Source organism: Ambystoma mexicanum, chromosome 10, assembly GCF_040938575.1.
Source record: "Ambystoma mexicanum isolate Mex_15411 chromosome 10, UKY_AmexF1_1, whole genome shotgun sequence".
Taxonomy (NCBI): domain Eukaryota; kingdom Metazoa; phylum Chordata; class Amphibia; order Caudata; family Ambystomatidae; genus Ambystoma; species Ambystoma mexicanum.
The window spans coordinates 459233442-459249491 of NC_090932.1; positions in this window are offsets into that span (position 1 = coordinate 459233442).

The following is a 16050-nucleotide window of genomic DNA, read 5'->3' on the forward strand; positions in this document are numbered from 1 at the left end:
TCTCATACCCGGTGCACAACCCCCTTGTAGCAGGATCTATGCCCTTACGGAACCTGAGAACCTTCACATACGACAATACTTAGACCAGTACCTTGCCAATGGCTTTATTCGCCCATCCAAGTCCCCTGCATCTTCAGCTTTGTTCTTCATATACAAAAAGGAAGGCGACCTCAGAACGTGCATAGACTACCGCGCATTGAACCAGATAACTGTTAAGAACCGATACCCGTTGCCTCTGATACCTGAACTACTAGACCAAGTGAAGGACGCTTGTGTATACACTAAATTAGATCTCCGGGGGGCATACCATCTGGTACGTGTAAAAGAGGGCGACGAATGGAAAACTGCTTTCTGCACTAAGTATGGGTTATTCGAATACCAGGTGATGCCTTTCGGGTTGTGCAATGCACCAGCAGCCTTCCAATACTTCATGAACGATGTCCTTCGTGAACTCATTGACGTTTGTGTTGTCGTGTATATCGATGATATTCTAGTATACTCCTCTTCAGTATCTGACCATGTGAAGCACGTCCGAGCAGTCCTTGAGAAATTGCGCCAGCACAAACTATATGCAAAACTAGAAAAATGCGTTTTTCATGCCACAGAAGTTGAATTCCTTGGGTTTATCCTGACCCCAAAGGGAGTCCGAATGTTCTCACGAAAGGTGGACGCAATTCTTATGTGACCATCACCAATTTCAGTTAAAGGAGTACAAAGCATGCTCGGCTTTGCCAATTTCTACCGCAGATTTATCCCAGATTTTTCACATGTCGTACATCCCATCACAGCACTCTTGGAAAAAATAAACGCTTTAAGTGGACTGAAGAAGCTGAAAATGCCTTCCAAGAGCTGAAAGCGAAATTCACGTCTGCACCTGTGTTAAAGCACCCGCGCCCTGAACTTCCATACATAGTGGAAACTGATGCATCCAGTCTAGCCATGGGAGCTGTCCTGTCTCAAAAGGACCCTGAAACTGGCCAGCTTCACCCAGTAGCATTTTGGTCCAGAAAGTTCTCGGCACATGAGTTAAACTATGCGGTTACCGACAAGGAGTTATTAGCCATTAAATCCGCCTTTAAGGCTTGGCGGCACTATCTTCTCGGTGCCAGGCAGACCATTACTGTGATCACCGATCACCGGAACTTACAGTATTTAAAAACAGCTAAGGCCCAATCATCACGTCAACTCCGATGGGAATTGTTCTTTGCCGAGTTCGATTTTGTGATAACCTATCGAACAGGTTGTAAGAATGGTAAAGCAGACGCCTTATCCCAAATAGGGATGGGAGAGGCAGAAGTGAACCCAGATCCAGTACCTATAATTTCCGAACAAAGGGTTATTTGCATGACTACTCTACAGACACTAGATGACATTCAGGTAAAGATCCAGCAACTCTTTGATCCTACAGCCCTGCAGGACTGGGTAATGAAAGTCCCAGACTACTCTGTCACCAATGATCTGCCTTATTACCAAGGGCAGCTATTTCTGCCACACAAGGAACTACAAGAGCTAGTCATTTCCCGTTATCATGATACCCTAATGGAGGGGCACCCAGGTATTGCAAAAACTGAAGCTAAAATTAAAAGTCAATTCTGGTGGCCCACCTGGTGAAAGGATATTAAATTATTTGTGATGTCTTGTGGCATTTGCGCCCAAAACAACAGTCAAAAGAAAAAACCAGCTGGACTCTTACAACCTTTAGACATTCCGCCTACACCATGGCACACCTTATCGTTAGACTTTATTACTGATCTACCGCCTTGTAATGGGTTTAACACCGTTCTAGTTATTGTGGATCTTTTTTCCAAGATGGCCCACTTTATTCCTTTAAAAGGACTACCTTCAGCCTCAATCCTGGCCAAAGAATTCCTCGAAAACATTGTTCGCATACATGGATTTCCGTCCGTGTTGGTCTCTGACTGGGGCAGTCAATTCATTTCACATTTTTGGAAAAAATGCTGTCAATTGGCACAAATCGATGTGAGGTTATCGACCAGTCACCACCCCCAGACCGATGGTCAAACAGAGAGGACCAACCAGACTCTCGAACAATACCTGCGTTGTATGTTACATCAGACGGAGAGTAATTGGAAAGACATTCTTTGGATCGCCGAATATGCATACAATAATTCAGTACACTCTGGAACTGGACAAAGCCCCTTTTATACCTTATATGGGCACCATCCTCGAACCTCAGACCTTGACTCACCCCAAGACTTAGAAATGCCCGCAGTGGACCATCTCCACGCTACGATTACACAAGCCTTCAAGGAAGCAACTACACATTTAAAACAGGCGAAAGAAAAATACAAGAAAGATGCTGATCGGCATAGAAGTGATTCTCCACAATACCAAATAGGGACCAAGTATGGTTAGCCACAAAACATATACCTCTAAAGGGAACACAGACCTTTAACCCCAGATATTTGGGATCTTACTCTATTAAGGCCATTATTAACCCGGTGGCTGTCAAGTTGGACTTACCTGCTAATATGCGAATTCATCCCGTCTTTCATGTGTCACTTTTGATGCCAGTACAACCAGGGAGAATACTAACCAAGCCACCAGACCCCATCCTTGTAGACGGAGAACCTGAATTTGAAGTTAAGAAAATCCTGGACTCTAAGCTGATAAAGTCAAAACTTTTTTATTTAATCGACTGGAAAGGTTACGGACCACAGGAAAGGTCATGGGAACCTAGTGACCATGTTCATGCACCCCGATTGGTGAAAGAATTCCACCGAAATTTCCCAGACAAACCGAAACCACAGGGAAGAATGACTTTAGGAGGGGCCTTGGGGGGGAGTGCTGTCATGATGACTACCCCCGGGGACCCAGAGCAAGTCCAGCAACCCCGGAAGCAGGCATCAAGTTACCCCAAGCAAGCCCAACAACCCCCACTAGGGGCTATTTGGGTGCAGTCCTGGCGCCATAGGTGCCAGGCTCATAGATTAAAACTTACCTGATGCAGACCATGCTGCAAACTTACCTGATGCGGACCATGCTGCAAGAGCTCCAAGCCAAACGAGGCTTGGAAGGGACTATTTTACCTAGGGACTATTCTTTTACTCGGGTGGGGCTGGGAAGGAATACTTACCTGGGACTACTTTGAAGGCTATTTAAACCACGCCCGAAGAGCAGCACACACTTTGCGTTATTCTGCATCCAGCAGCGTAACGCTCATCGTGCCTGCAAGTCTGCATCCAGTCATCTGCCACGCCCGCCTCGAGTTTGGAGCTCCTACAAAAAGGGAGAAAGAAGGAGAAAAGTTTAGAACAAGAGCAATACCTTTGATCCTTACCTGAATTCCTGATCCATCGCGCCTTCGAGCTGGAAGAAAGAAGTTATTCTATGCGCGTCGCCTCGCCTGCTGCAGCGCCGCGCTGAACTCACCGGCCTTCGCAGCATCTTCACATTTCACTGCCTCCTCCTGCATGTTACCGCCGCACTCCGGCACCTAAGGAGAAGACAAGAACAGCAAGGTGAGCCAAGGGAATACACAGAGGAATACCCCCCATAGACTTACCTGATTTTACCACCGGGGGTACTAGTCTTCTTCACGGGTCGGCCCAGCTTCCACTGCATCCTAGCCGAACCCCGGCCCCTAAGGGGAAACAAAAGGACAGCAAGGTGAAACAAGGGACTAACAAGGGGAACCCTCCTGACCACAAAAGACTTACCTGATTTTACCGCCGGAGGCATTATTCCCGGAGACTTCATACTTTCTCTCAGCGCCTGAATAAGGGAGAAAGCAACAGGTTACATATGGACATTATTTTATCGAACTGTGTTGGATAATACAAATCCTTACCAGAACATTACCGGTTGCCACAAGGAACTCTTCAGTAGGGTCAAGCTGCAACCTACGAATCGGACAAGAGTGAAAGTCAGGCATTTGAACTCTTACGAACTACATACTTACGGCGTCTTGCTGGGAACATCAGAATCAATATTGTCCTGGAACTCACCAATTCCTTCGAGCCAGTGAAGCAACTGGTTATCTACGCGCCCCTGCGCTCAATGCAGGATGGAGAGCTCATCTTTTCAAACCATCAGGTGAGACTATAAGAGGGAACTTCCAAGGTGATCAGTGGGGAGAACAGCGGGGTGGGGGGATTTACGCTCAACTCCACGGGTGGTTAATTCCCTTTCTCCACTTGCAGAAGAACATTCCTACGGGCAAGCAAACGAAGCTAGGTGGGCCAGTCCAGTCCGTCATCTCGGCCCTATACGTCACATTGGTGGAGACCACAGCAGTCCAGTCCAGATCGATGCCTCTGTCGGAGCCAGGTGAGCGTAACAGCCTCGCCATGAAAATCCTCTCAGCGACAAGAGTACAAGTGCTGACCATGCAGAACGAGCCTCCAACGAGAGCTCACAGCCAAGGCCACCATGTTGCAACTCGCATGCCGCAAGCCCAGCGCCAAGGTTACACCTGTAAAGTGCCAAGCCCTCAGAGGCGAACTACAAAAACTAATGCTCATAATTCTGCTCCAGCTACGGTCTCTCCACACGTGACCAGGCCGAACTGACAAGGTGCCAAGCTCACAAGACAGACAGTCGCCAGGGTCCCATGTTTTGGGACACAGGTTGCAACAACGAAGCTGCAAGATGGACACCTACAGCGATGCAAAAGACCCGCTCACAAGCCCATGAGCAGACCTGTCCGTTGTCCGCACAAACACATAGTTGCACATTATTGCCAATGACAGGTACACAGCGAGCTGGGAACGACGATGGTCCCAGGCTTGGGGGCTCGCGGGAGAACCAATCAGAATACAGGGGGGCTTACTACTGATGCCAGTACTCTTAGCCAATCACCAAGGGTCCCCCTGTAACAATTCTAAAGTAACAACTGGCGTTAGGGACAGCCCAGGTGTTAGGGATCACCTGATCCGTCCTCATCCACTGACATTTCTTCCCATAGGGGACATATACTAACCCTACCACTCAGGGACCCAATCCAGAGTGGCGATAGGTTTTGTGACAATTTTTCACAAGTGACGCGAGTAGCATGTCATACTGCTGTAAAAAGGGCCTGCGAGCCCCACCAACAACGAGAGTCTCATTGGATGCATACGAGCCGAAACCCATCCCTGCCGTTATTATAATAAACATCAGGACTCGCCGTGCTTCTTGTGTCTGTCTCATACTCCTTTTGGGGACACGGGAGGAGTTGGGGCCTCCCCAGCCCAGAGGTCCGCGGGCGGCCCTGCCGGCCCCGGGAGAATCACCCCGACACCAATAATTTATTTTCGGTGTAGGCAACAAGACCATTGCATAGTCTCTCACTTGGCACTTGGAAGATTCATAGACAGGCGTCTCTATTGTAGGCTCTTTCCTGCTTGCTTTGAGCCTCTTCCACATGGATTCTCACCAACCTACAGGCTTTTCCATACATTTCATAGGTTTATTACATGGCACACTCCAGCCAGGGACTCCTTCCCTGACAATGAATGTGGCATACAATAAAGCACTTTTTATTTTTAATAAACCACCAGCTCTTTTATTTGAGTAGGCCTCCAACTCGTCTCGCACCCAACCGCCACGAACACCTGTGTCACAATGGACCAGGAATCAGGCCGGTTTGTATCAATAAGATATTTATAAATGTATTATTTAATGAAAAGGAAAAATCAAACAATTTTACAGCCACTTATGTGTTGGTAGAGAATTGCACTAATCTCTTCAAAACAATTCAGTTACGATATACTGTTACAATGGTCACAATCTTTAATGGCAACACAGAAAAAGAGCAATTTTGGAAAGAGATAACACCAATGGTTAAGCACTCCCCCCTGCAACACTGACCCCCAAACATTAGCTAACTTGATTCCTTTGAATGGAAGGCAGTGGCAAGGAGTAGGGATAGAGAGAGAAAATCGGATTTTGAGTAAAGCCCACCACGCCGTGATGGGAGGTCAGCAAAAAAGTGAAAACTCGTTTTTGGAGCAAAACAGCAGAATTGGATTTTGATCATTACTCACACAGCTACTCACACTTGCTATGGGACAGAATGAAAGGAAATTTGTGTTGTTACACTTGAGGACATAAGGAAGCTTACAGACTACTAATCAGGACACCAGGTCAACATGGAAATAAAGTTGGAAAGTCGGTTTTTGGGGAGAAAGCAAATGCAAAAGGGAAAAATACAAACAGCAAATGGAAATTCATTTTACACTGGATTTACAATGACAGGCAGCTCAGGGAAGGGTTACAACTCAAAATAGGCAAATCAGTTTTCCTTGACACGGACAGAGACACATGACAGATAGACTTGTAGGCAAAAGGGATTGCTTTCAATGGCACTACTGTTTGGGGTTTTCAATAGGACAGATGCAAATGGGAAACCATGGGCAAATTCGGTTTTCAGTTGCAAGGAGGCTAATTCTTTTGAGGCAATACTTTAATGACTATGATTATTAAAGTAAGACACTAGGGACAAGGGGGTTAAATTTTACACTAGGGACAAGGGAAAACTCTTTTTATTGAATTTTACAACATTTTTAAAACATTCCCCCAACATGCCCCCCCCCCCTGAGGCAACGTTCATTCAGTTCCTGATTCTCTTTCCTTCCGGGGCCCACCCTCCCGGGCCCACCCTCCCCCACCCTCCCCGTTTATTGTAGATCTAGCAGTCTTAGGCGTTGTGGGCACCACATCACTCTGAAGTCATCCTTGAGAAAAGTCATTATTTCCCCCCATTCCATGGCAAAGTTCTGTATCTTGTTTTCCATGGCATACGTTGCCCATTCCAAAGCTACTATTTACCAGACCTTTCGTAGCCAGTCTTGAATCAGGGGGGTTTCCGAACTCTTCCATCTTTGGGCTATTATCATCATAGCTGCCAACATTAGTATCACTTTCGCTTTCTCCCTCATTCTAGGTTCCCCCACTCCCGTGGTTCCTCTAATGCCTAGGAGGATCTGTATCAGTGTTCTTCCATCCTTCGGGCCATAGGCCTGCTCCTGTGCCTTCTGCACCTCCCTCCAGAAGGGTTCAATTTTTGGGTAGTCCCACCAGATATACTCCACTGTGCCTATCAACCCACAGCCCCTCCAACACCTCCCTGAGGTTCCCGGATACATCTTCTGGAGACGGGCCGGTGTATAGTGCACCCGACAGTATCTTGTACCAAGCTTCCTGCAGTTGGGAGGCTTTTGCCAATTTGGGTATTTTCCTCCACAGCCTCTCACATTCTGTCCTATCAAATTCCCTCCTCAGGACAAGGTCCCATTTCTGCATATTCGCCCACTGATGATCTGCACTCTCACCACCCAGGATCTTATATAGATTGGATATTAGGCCCTTTGTTCCGTCATTGGACAAAAGAAAGCTTTCAAAGTTTGTTGGTCCTGTTAGTAGCCGCCGTTCTGATCCCCAGTTGTAGCACCCAATGTCAAATCTGTACATACCTTAATCTTTCCCCTTCTTTTATTGCAAATTCCTGCTTACAATCCTCGAAAGACAGTAGTTCCCTGCCTCGGAACATATCACACAACTTCCTGCCGCCTCCCTCCTGCCATTGCTTAAATGCGCCCTTCTCCAGTCCCGGTGTGAAATCCCTGTTGCCAAAAATAGGAGTGAAAGGCGACAGAAACGACTTGATTCCCTTGGGTCCTGCCAATTTGTCCCATACACCCGTCATGAGCTTGGTTATGGAGCTCTCATAGAGATGCCTAGGCCTATGCAGTTTTGGCAGCCATAAAACCTCTGCCAAGTTGCGATGGGCCACCGCCCTAATGATCTTCACCCACAATTTGTCTTGTGTACCCTCGTCTCCCTTCAACCATTCCCTAATGACCCGTAGCTGCGCCGCTTCATCCCTTCACACCAGCGCCCTTCATCCCTTCACACCAGCCCTCCCTCATCCCTGGGTGCCATGAGCAAGCGGTTTCCCACCCTAGCTCTTTTCCCTTCCCATATGAATCCATTAGTCTGCGTTCCCAATTCCCTAAAGAAACCCGGTGGGTTCAGCTGCGGGATTGCTTGAAATAAATACAGCAGTCACGGGAGTGTAACCATCTTGACTGTGGCGATCCGCCCCAACAAGCACACCCTAAAACCTCTCCATTTCTGGAAGTCTCTCTTAATTTCCTTCAGAAGTGATGGGTAGTTGGCCATGTACCAACCCGCCAGGGTTGCTGATATCTTAACCCCTAAATATTTCACCCCTCCCGGACTCCATATAAAGGGAGTGCTTGCCCTTTGCGTGTCGCGCTCCTCAGCCTTCAGTGTTAAATTCAAGCTTTCAGATTTATTAGCATTAATCTTTAACCCTGAGACCTCCCCAAACTTCCTCAACAGGGTCGTGCTTGCTTGAATTCAGGTGGTCGGTGACGTTAGGGCAAGTAACATGTCATCAGCAAACACTGCTACTTTCTGTTGTTCTCCCCCAAAAGGAATGCCCTGTATCTCCTCCGCCTCCCTTATTGCCTGTAAAAGAGGCTCCAGATATATCGCATAAAGTATAGGAGATAGCGGGCAACATTGTTTTGTTCCCCTCTGCAACCGTACTAGTCGTGACATTGTTCCATTCACCACTATTCTAATGGACGGGGCCTGGTAGTTGCCTCGTACCATAGTCAAAAATTCCCCTCCAAACCCCATTTTCTGCATGATCCGGAACAGAAAGGACCACTCCACGCGGTCGAATGCCTTTTCCGCATCTAATGCCAAAAGGACCGCAGGAGTGTTTGTTTTCTGCGCTTTTTCCTATTAAGTGGGCCAACCGCCTGATATTATCTGCCGTTTGCCTTCCCCTAACGAAACCTGCCTGATCGGGGTGTATCAACTTTGGGAGGTGGACTTCGAGTCTGTTTGCTAGAATCTTCGTAAATATCTTGGCATCAATATTTATCAGTGCTATGGGTCTGTAGGATGTTTGTTTTTCCTCTGGATCTTTATTTGGCTTAAGTATGAGTGTTAGTTTTGCATCCTCCATGGATGGGGCAATCCTACCTGTCTGCCGAAACGTATTAAATAACTAGGTCAACTGCGGAGCCAGCTGTGTAATAAACATCTTGTAAAAGGCAGCGGTATACCGCCCGGGGCCTTGTTTGCCGGTAGAGCCCTAATTATCCTTCGCACTTCCTCCTCTGAAATTTCCTGATTAAGGTTCTCTTGGGCCTCCCCCCGATTTTCCGCAGCTGCACCTTCTCTAAGAACTCATCCTGCATCCTGTCCTGAGGATTCTGAGATGTGTATAGGGAATCATAGTGCTCTGCCAAAACTTCCTGCAACTCCCCAGCCCGTGTAACCCGCTCCCTTCAGCCCGTTTTCAGTGCTGTGATTGCATTTCTCGATCTCGCACCCCTTGGCAAGCGCCAGGAGCGCGTCCTCTTTGTTCGCCTTTGCGTAATATTTCTGCTGTACCGCTAGTAGAGCCCCCTCTGCCTTTTTAGTCCGGAGAATCTCCAGCTGTCCTAATGCTCTTCTGTATGCCCTCATGGCAGCCCTAGTTGGGGTTGTGCCCGCGTTCTACCTGGCTACCTCCACCTCAGTTTCGAGTTGCATTTCTAATGCCTGCATTTGTCTTGTTCGGTGGGCGGCCACCGCTATGAGGTCCTCCCTCAAAGTGGCCTTCAACGCATCCCATCTTACATCTTCCCGTGTATCCTCCTTCCTGTTAATGGCAAAGAAAATGTTAATCTTCTCCCCAATTTCCCTCCGGATCTCCGGATCCCTTAAGATCGACCATTGGTATTTCCAGCCCCATACTCCCTTGTCCCTACGACCCATTTCCAGAATAACTGATACCGTTTTGTGGTCTGCAATCCCTATCGGTCCTGTACTCACCTCTCGAATTCCGCCCACCAATCCCGCAGAGACCCAGATATAGTCAATTCTGGACTGTGACCCATGGATCCCGGACAAGAAGGTATATCCTTCCTCCTCCCCCTTCAGCTCTCCCCATGTGTCTATCAATCCCATCCTGCCGATTCTATCCTTCCGTTCCACCGACATGACCGCTCCCCCCCCTCTTACTGTCCTCCGGCCCTATCCTGCTCTCGGTCCCAGGCAATATTAAGGTCTCCCATCAGGACTATCTGACCCCAGGCTTGTTCTTCTAGCACCTTCAGAACTCGCTGCAAAACCTGCTCCTGCCCAGAGTTTCGAGAGTACATGACGGCTATCGTATAGGGGATGTCCTGATACTTCCCCTTCACTACTAAATCCTCCCCTCCTTGTCCCTTATTACTTCCCTGACTCTGAAGTCGACCGTATTCTTAATAGCCAGGTCATCTCCGCTTGTTTTGCTTTGACCGGAGGCATGTAGAATCTGGTTGATACACGGAGCTTCAACCTTCCCTGATCCTTGTACAAAAGATGCGTTTCCTGTAGCCCCATAACATCTGGCCCCTCTTTTCTTGTAAATTGCTCCAGCTTTTTCCTCTTAAGAGGGGTGTTCAACCCCCTTACATTATGCGTTATTCACTTGAAAGGTCACCACCTAATGTGTGTTCCGCATTCTGTGCCACTGCCCTGCCGCCCTCTCCTCTGTCGAATGTCTTGTTGCCCCCATCCTGTTGCCCCTCTTCCTCCCTCCCTCCCTCCCCCCTCATCCCCCTCCACCTGGATAGACGATTCTCTCCCGCCTGTTCCTTTTCTTCTTTTCTCTCTGGCTGTCAACCACTCCTATGGTCTTGGCCTGACCCGAATACTCGTTCCTTGTATGCCTGAGTCTGCGGGGGCCTCCGGCATCTCTATTTGCAGCAAATCTTCTCCTTCCTGTGCCGAAATGATCCGTTTCTGGCTCCCCTCCCATTCAAAGAGCAGGCCAAACGGTAAGGTCCATTTGTAATAGATGTCTTTCTCATTTAATATTTTGAGCACCAGACCCATCTGTCTCCTCTTTGTAAGCGTGCTACTCGCCAGATCTTGAAATAGTGCAATCTGTTGCCCTTTGAACATAATGGGTTCCCGTTTCCTTGCCGCTCGGAGGACTGCTTCCTTCTGTGCATATCTGGCAAAAGCAGCCAGTACATCTCTTGGCCTTGCTGTCTGCCCTTTGGTTATCCGCCCTGTTCTCTGGACCCTATCCACCTCAATCGCCTCTGGACTCACTTCATCGAGGATATCTGCGAACATTTCTTGAATTACCATTTTTAGATCTCTATCTGGCACGGATTCCGGTAGCATTTTCACCCTTATATTGATCCTTCGGGATCTGTTTTCAATGTCCTCCATCTGAATCTCAAGATTCCGAGTTACTATGGCCAGTCTCTCAATAGCTTCACTGTTGGCCATAGTGTCCTTGTCCACTTCTTGAAGGCCCTTTTCAAGGATGTGTGTCCTCTCCCCTAGTTGCCGCGTCTCCTGTCTGATCTCACCTAGGGCTTCATTTAAATCAGCCGGCATAAGTTGGAATTGCTCCTGAAACGTTTTGGCCAGATTGGTTTGCAGGGCATGCAGTTCCCCTAGAAATTCCTTTCTCGACATCAGGGTCGAGTCTTCCATGCTCCCTTGAACATTGTCCTCTCCAGTCTCTTCCTGGTTGCTCCTGGCCCCCTCTTTCATATTTCTTGCAGGCCACATAGCGTGGAAGGTGCCCGAGGTATACCCCAGGGCTTGGGCCATTTTGCTCCCTTTCCCTTTGGCTTTCGTAGCCATTATCCCTGATCTCCCTCTTCACTACACAGATCTGTCCCTCCGCTGGGGGTCCCCGGGGTCAGTCCACTTCCCTCTGAGCCTGCTTCGCACCGCCGGGTATATGGCTAAACCACTGCTGCACCTTCTCCCTTTATCCAGCCGCTCACAGCGGGTCTCCCATACCTGCTCTCTCCTCACTTAGTGTGCCTTGCTCACTTGATTGTCCCTTCTTTCCACTCCTCCTTCACCTCCGCGTCGGCCCCAAGTATTATAAGCAACCTGTGGAATGATTGTGTCCCTGAGGGAAAAATGGCATATCAGCGTATATCACCGCCTGTTCTGGGTGAGTCCAACTCACTCTGCCGAACAATGCTCCTGGGCGACCGCCCTCGGGGCTAAATGCGGTCAGGTCTACTCCTGCACCTTCTGCCGCCTGATTTGGGGACCTGGGGTCCTGCTGCCCTCCCTGCACTCAGCAGGGAGGGTCATCCAACCGATGGGTCCAAGCCCCCTCCCGTGGTATGCCTCTCCCCTCTTGTTCAGGGGTGGGGGTCCAAAGCTGGCATCACACCCCCCCCACTGCTGGGTTACTGCTCCCGGGATCCCAGGCCACCAGGCCCTCCGCTGCTGGGGACTCTCCAACCTCCGTGAGCACTCACTGCAGCCTGCGCAGTTCCTCTGTTCCTGGATCTGTCCCCCGCCGAGTCAGGGTGTGCCGGCTGGCGGCGGCATCCCCCGTGCTGGCTGCTTCCTGACTCCTTGGATTGCACCGCCGGCTTACCGGTTTTCCTTCTGTCCCACAGCTTCCCGGTCACCGCTCTCCTTCTTCTGCTGCACTCTGGCCGTGACCGCTGCATCCCCTGCTGCTACTGCGGCTTCCCGGGCACCCTACCGCCGGTCTTCTCCTCCTGTTGCCGGTCGTCGCACTGCTCGGGCGCTCTTTGGACCGAGGGAGCCGGCTCTGTTACTGATGCTCCCCTTGTGTGCCAAGGCCTGGCAGTCCTCTCCTGTCGCAGGCCGTCGCTCTGCCGAGGGGCTAGTCAGTCCGAGGGGCCGCACCCACTGCTGAAGCTGCCTGCCTGCACCACGGACCGGCCATCCGCTCTTGCGTCGACCGTCGTTCTGCTAGAGGGCTATGTAGCCCAAGAGTCCCGTCCCACTCTGGTGCGTCCCGCTGTCATCGAGACCCGACCATCCTCGGGGTCCCGCCTTCTCGCCAGTATTGTCCACGCTCCGGGCACCCCTGGCTTCTTTCAACATTGACACCGGCTCCTCTTTCCGCCCTCACCAGGCGAATCACTCCCTTGCCTTTGCTCGCCCGGGAGGGTGTTCTTCCTTGGCCCCTTCACCCAGCCGCTCCCCTCCTTCTGTTCATGCACTCCTCCCCCAGATCGTGGGGAGTCCTTTCGTCCCTTTTGGGGGCCTGTTAGTGGGGTGGTGGGCACCTTGCACCAATCGGGGACCGGAGAGCGCCATCAGCACGTCTACACTGTGCTGGCGGCCATCTTGGAAACCTAATTTCGAATTTTAACCAACTTGTACCGTGAATTTCAATGGGGTAATTAATTGATTTAATTAAGAATATGCTAAGGATTTACACAGACACTGAGAGGTTTACCAAAGGGAACACACTAACATACACAGACTAAACACAGATTCTTCTATGGGAAGGTGACTGAATTACACTAGCAATGTGAGGTTTTCAAATGGGTTTTCAATGGGTTCTCAATGGGTTTTTCACGGGGGTTTATGGGTTGTCAATGGGTGCAATGCTATAAAAAGGAAGGGCTTGTTCAGTTTAGGTCTGGGGTTATTTGCTACTTACAAAGTAATCTTTGGTTTGGGATTCTGGAAAGTCAGCCGGATCTCAGGACCCTCTGGACAACTAGGCAAGGGGTCTGGTTACTGCACTCTCCTTCGTTTGGGATTCTGGACAGCCATCTGGATCTCAGGACACTCTGGACAGCTAGGCAAGGGGTCTGATCACCGCACTCTCCATGGTATGGGTCAGCTGCCTCCTCTCTATCCTCCTTCTCCTGTCTCCCCGGATTCTTCTGACTTAGTACAGTCCCCTTATAGAGCCAATTTACATCATTTATTTTACACTCTAGGGGGAGTACTCTATAATTACCCCTTACCCTTGGTTAGGACAATTTTACCATTCCTCTCGCCACCCCCTGGCATGATTGGTCCAAGGTAAGAGAGCACCATCTGTCTATTGGCATTGTATTACCCTTCTTTGTTCTCTTGGCCACTTTTTGACAAAAACCCAGTTATGTCTCATAACTTCATATTTCTACTAGCCCCTAACATGTGCATTAGATATGCATTTTTGAGGGGCTGATAGGGAATTAGGCAAGTCAATAACCACTCCGTACGAGGTAGCATGGCCCTTTGGCACATTCTCGTCGTTTTCTTAAAATATATAATAGTTATGACTTTGCAAATGATCAAGCATATTCCTAATTTCACCTTCCATCTTTCCACCAAATCTCATACTTGTCACATCTTCCGAGCAGCCAGAAACTAGTCTAAACTGGCAATTTCAGTCCCCAAAGTCCTAGGAAAATGCACTATAGCCCGTAGAAAACGCCTGGAAATTACATAAAAACATAGCATAAAATGAAATTATTTCTCATTCTAATTGAACCAAAAATGCCTAAAAATGGACTCAGTACTTTAATGTCGATTTGGAAGATCTGTCCCCCTCTGTGGGAAGAGCACTTTATCCCCCACAGCCGTTGACTAGAGATTTTGATTACCCCATTTTTAGCCACACTTGGTTTCCTTGAAGTCCCTAAGCCCCTGCCTTCAAGTCTGGCAGAGCAGGGAATTATAACGCCCCCAGTGCATCACATGTCATTGCACCTGATTCACTAGTAGGTGCGACTTTCAGTGGAGAGCAGGGCTTTCAATTGAGAAGTTCCTGCATGAGCCCAAAAACTGTTTTTTCCGGTATTGTGAGCCTCTTCCAAGGTGATTGAAGTCTTGTGGGTTGGACATAATGTACATTGTCTAGTCAACCCCCTCCACACAGCATTTTTCACTGACATTTCTGTGCGAGCAAAGCTATCCTTTCACAGTGGCTTTTTAAAGTAATTTCTTTATTTTTCCACGTGTGCAAACTGTTTCTGCATCTGACGTTTGAACTCTTATCTTGTATGTTAGAGGATTCTTCAATTTGTCCTTTTTGAGTTAGTTGGCATTTGCTGTTGGCCCATTGACAATGGGGGGTAGGCCCCCTTTCACAGGGTTCTTTGACACTGAATAAAAGATAAAGCTAAGCCGTTTTTCATTTGCAATGTTTTAAAGGGCAGATATTCAAGTGAAATGAAAAGCAAAAGACGTGTCTGGTTGTAGCATTGCAATTCTTGTCCCTCATGTGAATGAAAAGTCAATTTTTGATGTGGTGCATAACTTCAGGTCATTCAAGTGAAACAAAAGAAATGCAGGGCCGTTTTTGGATTACAGGGTTCACTGCTTGACACTCATGTGACAGGGAAAGCAAAGCACAGCCATTTTTGGTGTAGAGTTACAATGCAAGTTTTCAAATTAAAGATTTCTGTTTAGGGCCTTTAAAGGCACCCATGAATGTGTCTATTTTAAATGAGTGGATGGTCGCTAGTTTGTCTGCTAATAGGGCCACCCCAATCTTCTATCAGAATGTCAAGAACATATCTGACATTTCACCCATGTACTAATTTGAACAGTGAAAACCCTGTGGATGGTTGGGGTGTCTTTCGTAATGCAAAAAAGACACAAGGCATTAGGTCATCCCAATTCCAACCACCTTATGCCACCATTTCTCAAGGAACCTGCTTCAACACCTTGTTAAACCTTGACAACAGGCCATTGGTTTGCGGGTGATGAATGGATGTACACAGCGTCTGTAGTTCCATCAATTTTTTGAATTCTTCCATTCGTCGAGACATGAAACTGCTCTTCTGGGCTCTCAAGATTTCTGCTGGGAAACCCACCCTTCTGAAAAACGGTATGAGTAATGTGTGGGAGCAGAGGGTCTTGGAACCCCCCTCCATTCTTCCACACTTCCTGGGTAGGCCCAGCGGTGGCTGCCCGGGGTCCAGGGCCCCGACCCCGAAGCACCCGTGTGGGAATACCCCCGAATTGTGACCCCCCCTTATGACAACATAATACCAGAACTGGACGAGACTCTGTTTTGTGTGTGACAGACTCCATTTTGTAATGGCAGGACAAATGCAAAATCAAATCGCAGGCCTGCAGCTCTCCCAGCCAAGCGCAAACAGCGAGTAAGCTACTCCCCCCACCTCCTACCCTCTGTCACCTCTGCAGTTGTCCGGTTCTCATGAGAGACTAGCTCCAAGAATGCAACAAACTTTACACTGTATCTTCTGTCTTCCATCTTACTTCATCGACCCTGACACGGCCCAGCACCAGCACATTGTCCAGCACAGAAGCCATTCATCTCTATAAACCTGC